At 46.3% G+C, this 5,000-nt stretch overlaps 1 protein-coding gene across 3 annotated transcripts in view; it reads right to left on the bottom strand.

Annotated features, from left to right (window-relative positions):
- Positions 1-5,000, bottom strand: part of LOC135094208 (cadherin-86C-like) — a 53,271-nt gene that overhangs the window by 26,414 nt on the left and 21,857 nt on the right. For all 3 annotated transcript variants that reach the window (XM_063994066.1, XM_063994068.1, XM_063994067.1), the window contains 2 exons: positions 2,636-2,948; positions 40-278 (listed from right to left, as the gene is read on the bottom strand). The gene's annotated coding sequence lies outside the window, so the exon portion shown is untranslated. The remainder of the gene's footprint in view (positions 1-39; positions 279-2,635; positions 2,949-5,000) is intronic.

The raw sequence follows: 5,000 nt of genomic DNA, 5'->3' as shown, positions 1-5,000 counted from the left end.
TTACCCCCTCCCCTCTCCCTCTCACCCTCCCCCTCTTACCTCTGGCACCATACTGGCTGACGTGTGTTTAAGAAAGATGTCAGAGGTGGGGGTACGGCCGCTGGTGGGAATGATCCGTGCCGCTACCTCCGTCAGGCCCTCATTGTTTACATCTGTTGGTATCTTAGTCTGCACCGTCAGGATAAACGTGTAATTCCTCCTGGACGTCAGCCGCTCCCTCAGGTACACCAGTCCATAGTCGTCTACTGACTCTATTGAAATGACGTTTTGGTCCTCGCCTATGATAGAGACGGTGTGATATTAAAAGTAATGTGTTAGGGTTCTATCTTAATTTCGCCTAGTCTAACGTGTTCTGTCCTAATGTATCCTAACTTTGACAGAGAAGGTGTGATATTAAAAGTGATGTGTTAGGGTTCTATTTTAATTTCACTGTGTCTAAGATTAACCTAACGTGTTCTGTCCTAACTTATCTTAATTTCACCGTGTCTAAGCTTAACCTAACATGTTCTGTCCTAACTTATCATACACATACTTACGATATCTAAACTGGGCTGAACTAACTTAACCTAACCGAGACTAAACTAACCTAACCTAATTTCAACCTAACCTAACCTAACTTAACCTATACGAGTATTAATGTGCTCTAACCTAACCTAACCTAACATAAGCCATATCAACTTAACAAATCAACGTAACTTTAACTAAGACTAACGTAACTTAACCTGACCTAACAAAACGTTAGACCACATACTGAAATACCTCTGCCTGCCTGTCCACTACTTCCAAAAGGGCTGTTGATGAAGATACACGGGTTTTCAAGGGTGTTTTTGTGACTCTAGCGGCAGATTGACAAGATTTCTACATACTGACAGGAGAAACACTGTTGAGAGAGAGAGAGAGAGAGAGAGAGAGAGAGAGAGAGAGAGAGAGAGAGAGAGAGAGAGAGAGAGAGAGAGAGAGAGAGAGAGAGAGAGAGAGAGTGGGCTGAATTGGTGTGTACTGAGGCTGAATATTTCATTATAATTGTCGCGTGTGTGTGTAGGGATGTGTGTGTGTGTGTGTGTGTGTGTGTGTGTGTGTGTGTGTGTGTGTGTGTGTGTGTGTGTGTGTGTGTGTGTGTGTGTGTGTGTGTGTGTAGCGATGTATGTGTTTGTGTACGTGTGTGTGCGTATGTATAGGTAGGTACACACACACACACACACACACACACACACACACACACACACACACACACACACACACACACACACACACACACACACACACACACACACACACACACACACACGGAAGAAGACGCAGTGAAGGAGAAAACAATCCATTTTCAAATATAAACAAATGACGTCACAAGATGGCTACCGACCAGAAAGGAAGAGGAGAAACACAACAGAACACAAATGAAGAACGAACAGCATCAGCCCTACTGGTCCTCATGGGGCTGTCTGAGGTGACTACACTACCCAGCACAGTGAGAGATGAAAGATACAACAGCTGAAGGCACCTCCCCACCCACCCAACCACCCCGTAGCTTGGTGAGGAGGCAAGATAGCACAGCAGAAGGCCCCTCCCCACCTACCACTCTTTCCATTACACAGGAAAGACGAGAATTACCACTGTTGTTTCTGTAAGGGGGCAGGATACTACAGCACAAGGCACAGAAGGCTCCTCCCCACCCACTGCAGAATAAGAAGGAGGAGGAGGAGAAGGAGGAGGAGAAGGACTGAAGAAGAAGAGAATAACAGATAAATGACTGAGTAAACATGAAGAGGAGGAGGAGGAGGAGGAGGAGGAAGAGGAGGAGGAGGAGGAGGGCACAAGACAAGACAAACAAACACACGCCTTGCCTAACTACAGGTAACTAACCAACATCTTCACTCACGCCCAACACTGAACAAAAGCGGCGCCCTTGCATTGGGAGGAGGAGGAGGAGGAAGTGGAGGAGGAGGAGGAGAAGGAGGAGAAAAACAGACAGATATCACATCTCACTATATTAAACATGAAGAAAAGGAGAAGGAGGAGGCAGACGAAAAGGAGGACGAAGAAGAGGACGAAGAAGAGGAAGAGGAAGAGAAGAAAAGAAAAACAAAGATACAAAACCTCACTAAACACAAATAGGAAGAACACAAAGGAATACAAAGAAAGACCAAACAGCAGTAGCCCTTGAGTTCCTTACTAGTCTGGGTAATTGAGAGAGACGGGATAATGCAGAAGCTCCTCCCCACCCGCCCCCCTCCAGCCGAAGCTAATTGTAAAGCTGTATAGAAAACCACATTGACTTTGAGAGGATAGCGAGAAAAAGTTGAGGTCTAAGTGTGTTTTTGTTAGGAGGGGAGGGTGTGGGTGTGTGATGGTGTGTGGCGCGGTGATGTGGTGTGTGCATAGCGTTGGTGGAGACACAGTGTGGTGACCGGTGGTGCTGCAGCCTTGCCTGGCACTTTGTAGGCTGGCAGCAGTTAATCAGGCCCCAGCTACAATAACAGGACAAGGCTAACACACACACACACACACACACACACACACACACACACACACACACACACACACACACACACACACACACACACCTAACCTAACCTAACCTAACCTAACCTCACCTCACCTCACCTCACCTCACCTGGCCAGCACCTCTACCCACCCCGGGCACTGAAGAGCAGCGGCACCCTGGCGTCAGTGTAGCTCGCCCGCAGCTGGTAGATCAGCTCCCCGACCTCCGTGGACTCGGGCAGCCTCAGTGCTGACATTCTCGCGGACTCATAGAAAATGGGAACCGCGGACACAGGACACTGCAACAGCACCGCCACCGCCGCCACCACCAGGAACGCCACCCACCCCACCCGCCCCCGCCGCCCCCCTCGGTGGCCGCGGGGGGCGGTGTGGGCGGGTGGGGAGGGTGGCCTGCTGCTCGTCGGGGCATCAGGTGTGTGTACAGCAGTCACCCCCACGCACGGCTGCTTGGAGGGACAGAAAGCATGGGTTAGTCTGGTGTTGGGGGGAGGAGGCACGACAGACGGGAAACTCTTAAGAAGAAAGATACACAAACTGGAAGTTAGTCACCACAAAGGCCACACCTCCACATAAACATGAAATAAAACAATCTCCTCTACTCTTGCCACTTATTTCAAAGCTTCGTCATGTTGCCTTCGGCTTTGGTGACCTGAAGACGTCTGGGCAGCTGTCCCTGCAGTCACTGCTGTCCCAGCTGTCGCCTGGCGCGGCAGGTGGTGTGGTACGGCTCAGGCTTCCTTGCATGACGTGCCAGACACCTGTGACAGGGTTGAGGTCAGGACCGCTGCCTGGACACTGCAGAACCTCAGTCCCTGGGTCAGCAAGCCATTTCTTGACATTCCTTGCCGTGTGGCGAGGGACAGCGGCAGGCAGCAGTGTGGTACAACCTGCACATCAAACAACTGCAGAGGACAGTCTTCCAGAACAGAGAGCTGGTGGTCTGCATGCGTCACATTCCTGGCAAGGAAGTACAGACCGTCTGGTCCAGCTGGAGCACTAAAGCACACCCACACCATCTCTGCAGAAGGTTCTCTCTTCATCTGGTAGCCTTGCGAGGCCGACCACAACATTGTTTTACCGGGGAAAGGCGGCCACAGCTGCCGCCACCTGACCACTGACACGGGATTTGGCGCGTCCAGCATCCAGACAAGTTTCAGGAATACAAGCCCTTCCTCTGGCGTCATCTGGTCACGAGGCATGGCCAGTGACGCCACGAGACGAGGCAGACAAACACAAAGCAGTCCAAATCCAGGGCAGACTACTGGGACCAACTAAACAGATGTAGTGTCCTGCTTGTCGTCTGAGAGAGCACGTGTAGGTGGACACCCGCTCATTACTCACGCCCTCTGAGACACACATCACATCTCACCAAGCAAACAGTCACATCAAGGCCAGTGCAGCAAACAAAGTGAAGCAAGACCACAAAACCAGATATTTTCATTGTCAGAAGCCCGGCTTTTTATTATTTCATTTATTTTATTTATTTATTTATTCATTTTTAGTGATGACTGTACTTTGGTGTTAGCGAAAGGGCACAAGGAAAATGGTTCACAGAGATATAGAAAACGCGGGTCAGTTTGGTGTTGGGGCAAAGGGCACAGCCAAAAGGGTTTATAAGACCATAGAAAACGTGACTTATTTTGGCGTTGGGCACAGAACACGACCATGAAGCTTTATACAGCCACAGAAAACGAGATAACCTAAGCATTGGGGGAAGAAGGACACAAAAAAAAAAAAATATACAGAAAAATAGAGAAAATAGAGTATAATTTGCCATCACTGAAAAGACATAGGGAAAAAAATAAACAATAAATATAAAGTAAATGGAAATTACAGAAGGATAAAGACAAACACAAAGGATGATAAAAGGAAGGAAAATTCTGATAAAAGGAAGGAATAAGAAATGGAGACAAAACACATCTATCCTATTAAAGAAAGAGGAAAATAGGAAATAATGAAGAGGGAGAGAGGAGGAGGAGGTGATGGAAGAAGAATTAGTGAATAGATGATGGAAAAGGAATAGTTTGAGGAGGAAGAAGAGGAGGAGGAAGAGGAGGAGGAGGAAGAAGAAAAAGAAGAGGAAGAGGAATAAGAAAAAAAGAAGTAAATGAAGAGGAGGAGGAGGAACAAGAACAAGACGAACAGGAACAAGAAGAAATGTAAGGAAAAGAAGATGAGAATATAAAAAAAGAAAGAAAAGGAAAAAGATGAGGAAGAAATGAAATGTAAAAAGTAATATAGATAAATAAACGAATAAAAATAACTAATAAAATTCAATGATAGGCCTACAAATTATACTTCCTTTAGAATAACAAAAAATAATAATAATAATAAAAAAGGCCTATATTGAATTTCCAGATATTATTATTATTATTATTATTATTATTATTATTATTATTATTATTATTATTATTATTATTATTGGTGTTGGTGGTGGTGGTGCTGGTTGTTATAAGTTCTAGTACAAAATTCACTTAAATAATTCTCTAAGTAAT

The sequence above is a fragment of the Scylla paramamosain genome, chromosome 45 (assembly GCF_035594125.1).
Source record: "Scylla paramamosain isolate STU-SP2022 chromosome 45, ASM3559412v1, whole genome shotgun sequence".
Taxonomy (NCBI): domain Eukaryota; kingdom Metazoa; phylum Arthropoda; class Malacostraca; order Decapoda; family Portunidae; genus Scylla; species Scylla paramamosain.
The sequence above is the reverse complement of the archived record's forward strand: the minus strand, read 5'-3'. Positions and strand labels throughout refer to the sequence as shown.